This window comes from Crocodylus siamensis, chromosome 4 (assembly GCF_052110815.1).
Source record: "Crocodylus siamensis isolate JL-2025a chromosome 4, ASM5211081v1, whole genome shotgun sequence".
Lineage (NCBI taxonomy): Eukaryota > Metazoa > Chordata > Crocodylia > Crocodylidae > Crocodylus > Crocodylus siamensis.
The window spans coordinates 222,325,373-222,339,702 of record NC_143398.1 but is presented as its reverse complement, the minus strand read 5'-3'; the positions used below and the strand labels follow the sequence as shown (position 1 = coordinate 222,339,702).

The 14,330-nt window shown below is 43.7% G+C and overlaps 1 protein-coding gene across 4 annotated transcripts in view; it reads right to left on the bottom strand.

The window, feature by feature from the left end:
- Positions 1-13,942, bottom strand: part of LOC149867608 (uncharacterized) — an 87,843-nt gene extending 73,901 nt beyond the window's left edge. For 2 of the 4 annotated variants that reach the window (XM_090041260.1, XM_090041257.1), the window contains exon 1: positions 13,751-13,942. The gene's annotated coding sequence lies outside the window, so the exon portion shown is untranslated. Of the gene's footprint in view, positions 1-11,358; positions 11,438-13,750 lie in introns of all 4 variants that reach the window. The other 2 variants (XM_090041258.1, XM_090041261.1) reach the window with 2 other exon arrangements.
- Positions 13,943-14,330: the final 388 nt, after the last annotated feature.

The following is a 14,330-nucleotide window of genomic DNA, read 5'->3' as shown; positions in this document are numbered from 1 at the left end:
CCCAAGGACCGAGGTAAGACTAACTGGCCTATAATTGCCGGGGTCCTCCTTCCTCCCGTTTTTGTAACTAGGGACCACACTGGTCCTTTTCCAATCCTCTGGTACCTGGCCAGTGCCCTATGAGCACTCAGAGCCATGCCTGGGGCTCCAGTATGACCCCCACCAATTCTCTCGTTCCCTCAGATGAAGAGCATCTGCACCTAGTGATTTAAATGCATCCAACCCCTCCATAAGTTCCCTAGTGGGGGAAATGTCCCAGTCCCTGTTCAGGAACATGGAGGCAAAGAATTCATTAAAGAGGTCAGCTTTTTCGTTTGCCGCAATCACCAGATTGCCAAACCTATCCTGTAGGAGCCCCACATTACCTAGTGCCTTCTTCTTACTTCCTATGCATTTGGAAAAGGACTTTTTATTATCCTTAATTATGGTTGCCAGCCCTAGCTCCATCTCAGCCTTGGCCTTCCTAACAGCCTCCCTGCAGTCCCAAGCAACAGAGGTGTAATCCTCCTTGGCAACAGCCCCTTGCTTCCACTGTTTGTATGCCTCCTTTTTTGCCCGTGGGCATCCCTGGAGGCCCTTGCTGAGCTATGGGGGCATCTTAGCCCTCTTTCTCTTCCCCTTGCTGTGCATTGGGACTGACTCCCTTTGAGCTCAGAGGATTGTCTCCTTGAGGAACAACCACCCATCATGGGCTCCCATCTCATTGAAGCTCCGAGACCCCAATGCCTCTCCTACTAACCTTTTTAGCTTACAGAAGTCAGCCCTCCTGAAGTTGAGGACCTCTGCCTTGCTGCTTGCTTTCACCACCCAGCGCTGGATAGTAAATTCCAAGAGGCGATGATCACTGTCACCCAGGTGGTCGAATACCCACAGACCCCGCACCAGGTTGCCTGGGGCAAGGACCAAGTCCAGCAAGACATTTCCCCTGGTGGGACTATGCACCTCCTGGATTAAGTGGAGGTCCTTCATCCCACCATCTCAAAAAACTATGCCAATATTCAATATTTAATCCACACTGCCCCTTTATAAAGTAGCTTTGTGTCTGTTTTATAGATAGGGAACTGAATCAGAGAAGTGAAGTGACTTACATAAACCAAGGCAGCAAGTGCCAAAAATTTCAGTATCCTTTAAAATAAAAGTAAACAAGTTATTTGCTACAGTGTTGAAATAATCACTGATATCTAAGCATTACCAAGAGATATCCTCTCTCATGTCTGGTAATTTTAAAGGAATATTGTTGTATGAAGAAAAAAAATGTATTTCTGTCTTGTAATTTTCACTCTACAAATGTTATAGTGTTTTTTTCCATTAGCAAAAATAATAGTGTTCCAATTTCCTTGTAAAATGCTCTGTCATATTACATTTTGCCACAGTGTAATATGTAGCATCTGACATGACAGAACAAATGGCGTGACATAAAACAACGAAACAAACTGCAGCATTTCAGAAATTAGAAAGCTGATTTTCTTTCCTGTCTACTAACAATTGTCACTTTGCGTAGGAAACAACTCACCTAGATCTTAAAATAATATTGACTAGACAGGGCTGCAAGGGCATTCAGTAGAGACATTACCCACAAACTGTCAGAAACCCCTTGTTCACTTCTGCTACCTAAGGGTCTCATCCAGCCAAAATACAAGCTCTCTGAACTGTTGATGCAAAGAATATTTGTAGGCCTAGCTACCTATGGAGAATCATTCTCTGAAGATATTTCTGCTCCCAGTGATAGGGATTCTTCATTCCATTATAGGAGAATAATAGAAAAGTATCATTAATTAGGTTGAAAGGATGAGCTCCTGCTGTTTATTTATTATCTAACATTTATGTAATCAAAGGGAAGCCACTACCTCAAGGAGAGAGCCCTAATTGGCAGGCTATAGAATAGCCTAAGTGAAGGTATTTTCTACTCATCTGGGTGAAGCTGGATCACTGGACAACCAATGGGGCCAGAATGAGGGAGTATAACTCTGTAGCTCCAGAGTCCTGGGTTGCAATCATTTCTTGCAAGACTCTTTCTGCCTTTTACATTAGACAGCCTAATGTTCAAAAACAGAAATATAGGCCAAATGTAAGTCTGGAACCCAAAATTACTTTCTCTTAGGAAAATGCCATAAAAACTAAGGAACAGAACCAGGCTCCCCCTTGTTTACCCACTCTTTGGCACCATATCTCTTGCACTCTTGGCTTCCCATTAGGATGCTTATGTGTAGATGCAATCCAAGACCAAACTGCATCTGGACTGTAGATAAATAAGACAACACAGGTTAGGAGACCACACACACACACACACACAGTAAATCAAACTGGGGTGGGAGGGTGTGTGTAAGTAGCTTAGCAGAAATTGGTTCTTATGGGTAGGTGATCACTGCACAGTTAACATAGATGGGCACTTGAGTCTTAAAATTCAGGTAGGTTATTCTAGGTGAGAGCATCCCCATACTAAACATCTACTTATATTAAAGTGTTCTCATTATTTCTGCTCTCACACCTGTGTATCTTGGAAGTCCTTTTTGTTGAGATGGTTAATGGTGTCAATTGTACAAGCATTTTTCTATAAGTTAGGGGAGAATTGTGGGAAGGGAACTGGAAGACTGATGGCACTATTGGAATTATCACTGCAGAGTGATTTTGCACAAGTCCTCATTGCAAGGCATGCAGGCTGCAGCCTGAGTTCAGGCAGAGCCCACATTCTAACTCGAGGGTGGCCAACTTACAGGGAAGGGGCAGGCAGCACAGTAGCAGATAGGACAGGAAGCAGTAAGCAGAGCAGGAGAACAAGCAAGGATCACAGAGTGGGGAGAAGAAAGCAGAGCCGCAGTCCAGGCTGAGGAGGGGAATCAGAGTGGCACTTGGGAAGGATACAAGGCTGATGTGATATGCTTGCCAAAAAGGTTGGGCCTCACTTTTCTAACTTCTATCCTGGGCTGGAATCTGGGAGCTTAAAACACTTCCAAACCCTCATTAGAATTACTTGTTTGAAGGAGATATGTGGTAAATTCCAAAGACGAATATAACTAAGCGATGCAGGAAAAAAAAAACAAAAAACAAAAAACCACCACACACTCCAAGGGAGACTTAAAGAAATTACACAGAGATGTATTTCATCCAAGCGCAAGATGTAAAAGTGTCATTCCTCATAAACAATTAGCCTGGCTCAGCACATACGGCATTAGCTTAAGACTCAGGAGACAGACGTTCTATTTGTGGCTCTCACACTGTCTAAGGTATTTTATTTATGCTGCTGATTATGGTAGTGCCTAAAAGTCAACCAAGGATGGGGCCCCATTGTGCTAAACACTGCACACATGTCAAGTAATGGACCATCTATTCCTGGCATGTGTGAAGAGGAGGTGGGGTCCTGGTGTCCCCACAACACAAGATGATCTCAGCATGCTTCTGATGGTGCTGAGGCAACAATCATCCCAATTTAGCACCATTCTACCTACTCCTCCCAATGCCGCAACCCCATCATAGGTGCTCCCAGAACTTAGACCCAGACTGCAAGTCACTTCACAGCTCAATTCCTACCTCTTGTTTGCAGCCTTGTATTTGTCTTGTCTATTAAGATAAAAGCCCAAAGCCTCAAATATATTCAGTTAACTCCTACTTATTTCTTCTATAAGGCACAAAGGCCAGTTTTTAATTAGATGCTTTTAAACAGCAAAAATTTGCTCAGTGTCCGAATTAAAATCTTGTAGTCCTTGAGCTTATAACCGAAAGGCAGAGTGTAGGAAAGCCTTGGACTTTCAGGGATTTGATAACTAAGGTGCACAGTCAAATTTCATAAACTGTATCTGAACAGAGATGAAATGCCAAACCTGATTTCAGTGAAAATTATATGCCTAAATATCTTTGAATATATTTCTGGACCTAATATTTTCAGGGCAAGTAATATTTTTTAGCATATACACTGCCTTATCCCAAAATGCTTCAACCAAGATCAAGACCCGTAGGCATAACTATAATGCAAATAATATTAGTAAAGATATTAAATTTCACTGACAAAAAGATTTAAATTTTGAAGACAGTGATTGGTTATGGCCAGAACTCCAGGTCCATTCATATATTTAATTTTAAAAATCAATTAAAAAATTAAATACTGTAATTGAGTAAAAATATTTGTCAGTATGTAACCATGCCTTCCCCACTTCCAGCAACTGAAACTGGGAGTGGCAAACTGGTATGATCTTAATACAGCAAAGTTGCTTAACTTTCAGAGATACACAGCACCTTTCTACCTTAGAGATGCCCATGAACTGAACAGAAGTTCCAATGATATCTGCCTTCCCAAACTGTAGCAAAATCCAGGTTGCAAAACACATCTCTGCAGAAGTGCTCAAGGAGTTAACCTAAGATAGTTGAACTTGTCAAGATATTTTTACATTGCCTAGCAAAGCTCTTTATTCTGTTTTAGATGCTGCAGGGAATCAGTCACTTTGAAGGAGTGGATGTCCAGGCAGACTCCCAGTTAGACAGTGACTGGCACTGTCAGTAAATCATTTTGTCAAGGATTCATTTTGTGGCACCGCAAAAGAAAATGTGTGATAGTTTGAAACAAAGTGAAAGCGCTTTGTTTTGATTGGCACGCTGAATCTTCAATACAATGATCAATTATAGCGTGGTAACACCACTTAATACTGTAGACAATTTCCAGGCCACTATTTTATTATGTGTTGTTTAACAATGTGGCAGACTATTCATTATTTTAAGCCAAGTGATGATATAGCCAGTAACATCAGCAAGCGCATGAAGAAAAACTTTTTCCATGCCTACATATTATTCAAGTGAGCATCTAGCTTCTCTTTTTGCTCTGTTTATGTTTTCTGAGAAGGGGAAAGGAAGGAGATGGACACATTTCATAATCCTTGTCCAACTCCTCTACCAAATGATCAGAGAAAGTATACTATGCACAATGATTTTAAGTTCCTAAATATGACTAGCATGCTTGTTTTCAACCTATAGGTCTGAAGACTATTTTGTGTGGAAAATGTATTCATCACTAGGCTTCTAGCATTATAGGTCCTTACCACACATGTCGAACATACATTGAGGCTTAAATATCAACTAACAAATGAGATGACAGAAAAAACAGACTAGAAAAAGTTGTCCTGCTTCTGTGACTATGATCCAGAGGCAAGGGTGGCAGAGGAAGGGTCAAGCACTGGAGAGCAAGGAGTGGGGGAGGCAAGGTGCAGAATATTTACATCCTTGAAGAGGGGCCATTGCAGCTCCAGTCATAGCAAGGGCTGCTGCTGCCATTGTGCAAGCTCCCCAAACATGATGGCAGTAGCAGTACAGGGTCCTTGGGGACCACCATTCTAATGCCCCCTCTAAATCAGTGTCCAGGGCCAGTGCCCTGTCCACCCACCCCTTGGTACACTGCTGCCATGATCTTCAAGATTATCAAGCCAGAATGCTTCATAAAAACACATGAGGCCTCTTTGAAAATTGAAACACTCGTCAAATCACATGTTAAAGAAATGTGGAAAAGTATTACAAAACAACAATGCTATGACAGGCTAGAAAGATTGCCCCCACTTATATTGTCAATCATTGTTTTCAGTTATAAATTGAAAAAAATCTGGTAAAGATATAGAGCCAGGTGTTACCACTCCATGGACTTCTCTATATAAGGGGTCTAACTGAATTTCTACTAGGAGTTTCTCTGAAAGTTTTCACCTAGGGAAGCCAGACCTTCTCATCCTCACACAAAATACAAAACCCATTAGTGCCAGGGCTATCGCATATAAATACCAGGGACACATACCCCAAATCAGAAAGATGGGGTCATCATCTCATACTTTTATTCTGATTAGCTTCTAGACAATGCAGGACCTGGAGAAGGAGGGAATACAAAGCCTAATGATAGGAACTAGAGCTTTGCCAGACCTTCTCTCAGTAAATTGTAATGACTAGTTCAAGTCACTTACAGATAAAAAGTAATGGTCCCTCTCTACTGTCATCTTGTACGATTACAACTGCATACAATTCTGGGTATCCTTTTACCAGCAAGAGACTGACAAATTAGAGATGGAAGATCAACAAAACAATCAGGGACTGCAAGGACTGGTGTAGGAGAGGTAATTAAAAGAGGTTCAATTAAATATATATATAGTCTGGCTATGAAACAACTATGGGGGATATAACTGTCAACACATACTTGAAGGGTGTAAACATCAAGTATGAAGAGGAAATGTTTAGTGTGAATCACTGGGGGATAGCTGGCAGTAGCGCAATTAAATTAAGAAAGATAATTTAGGCTGACTCTTAAGAACAACATCCTGACAATGAAATGTTTTAGCTTCAAAACAGTGTCCCAGAAGAAACAGTGGAATTCATACAGTTTTGAAACAAGAAAAGACAAAACCACTAGCACATGTGGGATGGGGAATATTCTTTCTTTTGCAGTAAAGTCAAATAGCCCTCGTCCATCTCTAATCTGCCTGTTCCTGTCAAACCCTCCAGGGGACCATTACTGTGGATTTGAACAGAAGAGAGGAGGAAGAGTTTGGTTTTGCCCGGGCAGGCTATTTTCAATACTCACAATTGTCTGGATTTTCTAAAACCAGTGGTGACCAACCCATGACAGGCATTCTGCAAGTGGCACGAGCACCTGATGTGTATGATATACGAGACTTGGGCACTACATCACAGGAGGTGCCAGCAATGGGATTGGGGCAGCATTCGTGGAGAGGACAGTAGCCAGGAGCTTATGTTACCTCAGAAATTGGGCCCCACAGGTGCTGCAGGAATAGGTGTTTCTGTTGTCATGTCCAGGGGAGGATGGGATTTGGTGACACTGGAAGACAGTGGTGACTGATTATTAGTGTGGCATTATCTCATACTTTGGACTTAACTTGGGACATGCCTGCCAAAAAGATTGGCCAGCACTGTTCTGAAAAAATTTCCTGTTTTTCTAATTTAAGTATAAAACTATATTAGGCACTGTATTAGAATAACAGGTTGTAGGACCCTGTTTCAAAGTATAAAGCTCTTCTGCTCAATCACCCTTAAAAGTTTCAGGCTCCTTAGAAGTTTCCAAGGGCATTTCACATATAAGGCCTACGCTCTGGCTGTGCTTCACATTCCCCAGCAGCACGGGCCCTGTGAGGCCACACTCGCATATTATTAGGGACCTACCCTAATATGGTAGGCTGGTTACAGGGCAAGTCACCATTTTTCCAGACATACCCACAGCAGGGCAACCCCACACCTCTGATTGGCCAAGGAGCTTCGGTGGCCCCGTCCCTTGCTGCTGACTAGCTGTGAGGTTTGTTTCCTATGGCCCCACCCCTTGCCACTGATTGGCTGATAGGGCTGTCCATCATGCAACCTTCCCCTTCACCTCTGACTGGTGGAGAGCTGTGGGACTGCATGACAGGCAGCCCTCTCAGCCAATCAACAGTGAGAGGCAGGGGTGGCAACCATCTTGGCTGCTCCCCTTCCCTTCCCCCCAGTGGGCTGCATGGCTGTGCCACAGCAGTCATGAGGCCTGCTGGCTCCCACTGGGGAACCACCATTGTATTTTTAGTACTGTTTTTATTTCTGCTGATTTTGCGGATATTGCCTGATATCATGGACAATGCCTAATTTTGAGATTTTCATGAAATCTTCAGAATCACAATTGAGTAAATCCTTATATATATATGATACACTTAAGCACAAACACACAAAAAATGTTTAATTAAAAAGTTCCCAACCAGCTGTCAATGTATACACTTTTCCCAGAGCTAACCCCATAGCCAGTGTCATCGCTCCTGCCCCTACCTTCCTCTTCACTACTGCCAGCAGCAGCACATAGCTTACTCCTGCCTTCCACTCCTTGCTCCAGCCACCTGGAACAGCTGCCGTAATGCAGGTTACCTGTCTGACCCACTGCTCCTGTTTCCCAGCTGTTCCACCTCTTCCTCTGCAACTACTTACCACGATTTATCTGTCTGTCTCCTGTGAGAGAAGAGATCAGGAATGAAGATATCCAGTAAGTCTCATTATCTCATCATACAGATACAGAAACTGAGGAAAAGCAAGCTTAAGCACCTTGCTCAGTCACATACAAGTCAGAGGAAGAGCCAGGACCAGAACCCTGAATTCCTGCCTTCAAGCATTCTTCTTCAACTATTAAACTATATTTCCTGCATGTCAAACTGTCACATCCATGTTCACTTGTACTACTTCACACATGGTCAATTCTCTATAGAAAACATGGATCACCTGGCATCATCTCTTTGTTGAATAGTATACAGGATTGTTATTTATAAATAGCCAACAGACAAGCATGTATTTGAAATGATCACGATGCTTATCAAACAGGGATCCAACTGAAACTACAAAGTAATAAAACAATGCAGTTTTTACCCAAACTAAGGAAGTTTATATTTCTAAGTAGAATTCACCATTGTAGCTCAGACCACTGCTATATTCACTCAGGGGTCTTGTCTCTGACCGACGCTGGCCTACATCCAATGCTTTAGTAGAAGAGTCATAATAGTATAGATAAGGAAAGAAAGAAAGAAAGAAAAAAAACCAAATCATAAGCATTTGAAAGCTACAAATACAACACAGGTGAGTCTTAATTCCTTAACATTTGTAAAGCAGCACATGGCTCTCACTTGGAAGGACCAGAAGAGTTAAGTCTGATTATACTGTACTATCCTTCAGTTTTATACTCCATAATGTCACCCGAGGTACAAAGTAATCATCCAGAAATACACTGCCTGATATGACCATTGATTACATACATTAATCTGACAGAGGGCTTTACAGAGAAACTTTTCTACCAACAGCTGTTTATAAAGAGATAAGCATTATCAGATTGTCATATCTAGAAAATTCATCTGAGGGTAACAGAACAAGACTGTTTAGAAATGAAAGAACATGGTTCAAAAATAATAAATCTTGGAATAATTACAGAGAAGCTCAATATTCAAGAAGTAATTCTGAATTCCCCCCAGAATGTGAAAATAGCAGCTTCAAAATCTATAGCATACATTTATGTATAGAATGTTGCCTGATTTTATAACCCAATTAATGAATTTTATACTTTTCTGCAAAGATATTTTTAGTGCTCTGTTCCACTTCTTTATAAATAAGGAACCTGGATTCCAATTTGTCCACTTTTCCTATATTAACCGGTTTTATTGAACTGTCTGGGGAAATGAAAAAGGGTTAGCCTAATGACAACTAAAACTGGCATTCACAGTGCCCTGTCTCTCTAATTTATTTCATGCCAAACACAAGAAAACCATCACACAGATGGAGAGAAAGTTTCCTTTTCTCATGGTCACTTCTGGTAGGGACCGATCATTTTCTTTTATGCTAAACCTTATCATATAAAAGCCAATCTAGATGAAGATGTTTGATTCCACAATGGGTTAGTTTACCATTTTCTGTTAATAGGACCTTTGGTATATGAGTGCACACAAGATCCAAGACACTAATTGGAAGTGAGAGGGTGCTGGTGACCCACACTTATGCTGAAATAATGAACAGAATAGAATGAAGAATGTTTAGGAGAATCATCCTTTGAAAAGATCAATCTCAAGTCAGTTTGGTTACTCAGATTGCACTAAACTTTTGCCGTGCTACATGCACCTATTAGCTAAAGTTGTTGATCCAAATTCAGGGTCATTTGAGCCTTACTTTCCAGATAAACTACCATTTCTTACAATTAACACCAACATTTTTTGCACAGTTTGAAACTCACCCCATGACTCAGTCCCTGAACATTTAACCCAACCAATGCACAGCACGTATGATCTCTGGTGTAGAAATATTGTAAATACCATGCAAGGTAGAGTTGAGCTTTCTGGACAGATGTGAACCTAGTGCCTAGTATGAAATGGATTCCAATGTGCATATGCAAAAAAAAAACTTGCCAAGAATGTTACTAGGTATCCTGTTTTCACATGACCTGGATGGCTGAAGGGGATGTATTTTAGGCCTTGAACCTCAGCTATACCCAGGCATTGTAAACTCGAACCCAGCCTCAGAAGACATCTAAGAAAGCATTATAGGCACGTTGCTAAAATCCACCTCTGACAGGTGGGAATTTTATTCTGGGGGGATGTAATCTGAGTGCAGTGGATCATTCCAAAGGTGCTCAAACTATTTTAAAGAAGAAAAAATATATATATATATGATAAATGTAAACCAGCAAATGTAAACCATATATGATAAATGTAAATGTGCATGAATGCTTTGAAGGATGGGAGGCAGGATTACAGGCCAAGGAGTGGGTAAGAATCTAAGGGGTGAAGGGCTGGCAGCAGTGGTTAAAGAGACTTTGGGGAGGTGGATCAATGGGAAGGATGGAAAGGCAGGGGAAAAGGGCTGGGGTATTTAAGTCAGAAGGACGGGTGGAGATTAAAGGAAATGGGAGAGGTGGGAGATCGGCAGAAGGGAAGGGAGTCAGAGGTAAAGGACTGGAAGCAACAAATTCTCCTATCCAATGTGGGTCAGTTAGGATCTAGGGAGTGGGGAGATCCCTCTAGAGAGTGCTCCTCTCCCCGACTCCTATGTGTGCCAGGGTACGTATGACCTCTCTCATCTCCCAGCTCTCTATGCATGTCCTAAGATTTGGGGGCCTCATAGCTAGAAGGTCTGAACACCTCTCTCTGCCCTGTGTGAGGCAGGACTTACGGAAGACCCTGAAAGTAGCACCGATTTAAACCTCTGAAAATGGGGAAATAAAAAGTTAAGAAACACAGCTACCATGAGAGGCAGAGGGACTGGCCACAGTAGATAGGGGAGAAGGTCATCTAGAAGGAAACCAATTGTCAGGGGCTGGAAGATGATCTAGCTCATCATAGAGCTCAAATTGCATGACTGAATGTTTTATCCTCCAGTAAGCTGCTGCCTGTGATGTGTATGTGGCAGCAGATGGCACCAGACAGCAAGGAGCAACATTTACAAGCTGATGGTGTCCACGGGCCAATGACTTAGTGTGACAAGTTGGGGAAGGCTTGCTGGAAATGTTGGTGAGATAACATGCTGCAGAAAATGGTAAGAAAATGAGGCAGAGTTGGAAAGAGATGAATCAGCCTTTCATCACATTTTTAAGTCACCATAATCAACACAGTATAAAAATGAAAATGTTGGGTCATAGACTGTGCCTGAGGTGCCTCTTTCCAATCCTCCCAATACACTGAATATTTTAAAGCAAAGCCTTTATTGCCATTCCACTATAACAAAACAGAAGGAGGCAGGACTATTTCAGATATGTCTCTGGCCCTCTAGCTAACAGTGGGCTAGCCATTTCATCTCTCTGTCCACCACTATCCCCACCTGTGAAATCAGGATAGTGATGTTTTGAGATCCATTGATGAAAAACATTATATAAAAGGAATGTATTATTATTACCTGCTCACAGCAAGCTGTCAGCTTCAAATCTGTGGCCTGACTGTAACTGCCTAAATGACCAGTAACTCCATCTCTTTTTCTAGAAATAAAAAAAAAATACCTAGGTAACTCAATGACAAAAAATTCTTTATCACAGACTTAACACTGCCCCATGGTGTCTAGATCCTATCCAGAATGTCAAGTTCGGTGACACTCAAAGTTGTGAAAAACCAAGAAATGAAGAGTTGAGGGTGCACATCAGCCCAGCCATAGCTCTCCCTCCCTGGAATTGGCAATAATCACTGCCTTCAGGCTGTATTCAGTGCATCATGTCTAGCTGTACTGAATGCTGGAGGGAACAGGTGATGCAACTTCAAGAGCTGTGACTGATAGGGAGATCCAGAAGGATCCTTAGCTTCTAGGTGGGCCTGAGTACCAACCCCTTACATGTGATCAAAGGGTAGAAGTTTCCATGCAATTTGAAGGACCTAATATTCTTTAAGCTGGTGCTGAGTTGTAGTATAATAAAGTATATTACTAACAGAGCAGGCTAATAAATGTCCTCTTGCCATGGTGACTGTCCATGGCGAGTTGGGACATGGCTAAATCATGGAAGTTCTGTACATGACTGAAAGACTGCAAAAGGGAAAAAGAGACTGTGAAGTTCAGCAGGCATGGGGCTATTTCTGGGAAGCAGACTCAGTGTTTAAGTATAATAGAGGTATAAGCAGCCCCTGTTCAATGCAGTTCATCTAAATGCAAGTTTTGTCTTAGCAAAGATAAGTCATTAGACTCTGCTAAATTAATTGTGTGCCCTATTCCGTAAAAGTCACGTGCATTTCCTGCAAAGACAGGCGGTATATGTGGTATGAGTCTATTGGTTTATAACCTGAAGACTTCATTTCCTGAGGTTCAGAGGCATGCGTTACAGAATTCAACATTCGCAGAAGATACCACATGCAATCTTAACTCCATTAGAAAAATTTTGTTCAAAAAATGCCTGAAATACCTACTGATTGTAACCAGCTTAGGTTGTTAAACAATTATGCGTTTTGGAATCTAGATGAAAAATCTGTAACTTGGAGTTCTAAGTAACATGTCCAGTGTAGGTCTTGAGATTTAGGTACAGCATGCAGAGTCTCCTCTGGCCTAAAAATACAGTGTATATGTAAAATTATACTAATAAATAATCAATAACATTGAGATACAGTCCTACCAGTTTTTGAAAGTGAGAGTCTAAGGTCAAGCTCTGTCTCTCTCTAAATTTAAGGTATAAAATACATCTGTCACAGGGCAGGGCGCAGGGGCAGCTGTGATCCCCCTAGAGCCCCCACCGTGCCAAGTAGGGCGACTCAGCACCCTCTGTCTCACCCGCCACGTCTTTGATCTTAAATGGTTCTCTATGGGAGGCTGCCTAATTGTCCTCTTGGACACAGTGCCCAAGCGTCTCCCGCCTGGGTGTACCGCCTTGGTGCGCCCCAGCCTTATGGGCCACACGTGCCTCCAAACCCCCCTTTAGCACGCCCCAAGCCTCGCAGCTGTACCGGACGTTCTTGTGTCATGTACTTGCCCCTCCCTGGCTTCTGTTCCCCTCTCGCCTTTCCTGGGCCTGTCTCCAATAAACTCCCTCTCGGAGTTTTTCCCAATGCAAGCACCCGTCTCCCGGGGCCTCTCCGATATATGCGCCCCTCTCTGGGCCAGTCAACCGTACACACAGTCCTGCCCAGGCTCCTGCCCGCATGCTCAGCCCTGTACAGCTTCTAACCACGCGTTCAGCCCTATCCGGGCTCCTAGTCGCGCATTCGTCTCCATCGGGTCCCTATCTGCACATCCACCCCTCTCCAGGCTTACTTTCACATGCCTGCCCCTCTCCGGGACTTCTACCGCACGCGTGCCCGCCCTTCTCCAGGACTTTGTGCCAGTAGGAGACCAATCACTCACTCTGGAGCCTCTTGTCCTGATCGGCCCTCCCTGTGGCCTGTGCCACGCTTCTCGCGCTCCGCTGCCCACACTCGGGCTTCCCAAGTTTGGGCTCAGGCAGCCTTAGCCCTGCCTGGCCCCCAGACCCGCCTTCCGCACTCAGGGCTTAGGTGGCCCATAGCCGTGCCTGGCCTCCCCTTACCCTTTTCTGGGTCGTACGCCCTACTGGGCAAACACCGCCCTCATGGGCTGGGGTCTCTACACCCCACACACCATGCCTCTCCAGTGCTCGCTCGCCGTGCCAACTATGGCGGCAATCGCTGTGTCGCCCTGGCACCAAACAGCTGTGTTCGCCCGGCACAGATTATTGGGGAGCTCCTGTGAGGCCTCCTCGCACCTCTACAGCCTCACCCAGTCCTCCGGTATTCACACAAACAGCCCTACCGCAAAGCAAAGCTACCAGCCCACCGGCTCTAACTCAAAACAAACCTACCGGCTATAACATAAGGGACCAGGCCCAAACTGGCCCTCTTGCAAAGGCGTCTCAATCAGGGCTGTCTTCACCCTCACCATGGTGCGGTCCCTTAGGTGCTCAGGTGGCACCTCTCGTCTCCGCTCTGCTGGGCTCTTCTGCAAAAGCTCCCGCACCTCAGGCTACCAGAAGGGAACTGCTGCTAGGCTTTGGCCTGAGCTGTTTAGAAAGGCCTAGCCCTGCCCCTTTCCAGTCATATGACCAGCCTGGTTGCTCCAGCAACCAACCCCTGTGCTGCCTTAGGGAGCTTCAGCAGCCCTTATTCCTAAGGTCAGTAGCAGGCACCCTAGTGCCCTGTTGCAACATCCCTTAGAAGGTTCTTCAGAAACAAGCAAATTCAAATTGGCTGCTTAAAAAAAGTTGGCCGGAGAACTCATTTCAGCCTGCATACAGCAGAGTGCTTCCCCCTACCCTTGCTGCCTCTCTCTCTCTCTCTCACTCACACACACAGCCCTCTTCTTTTTTTTCTCTCTTGCAAAGTACTCCCTTCTTAAATGGCAGTCCTTGGAACCATTGGAATCCATTTCACATGTCTGGCTGT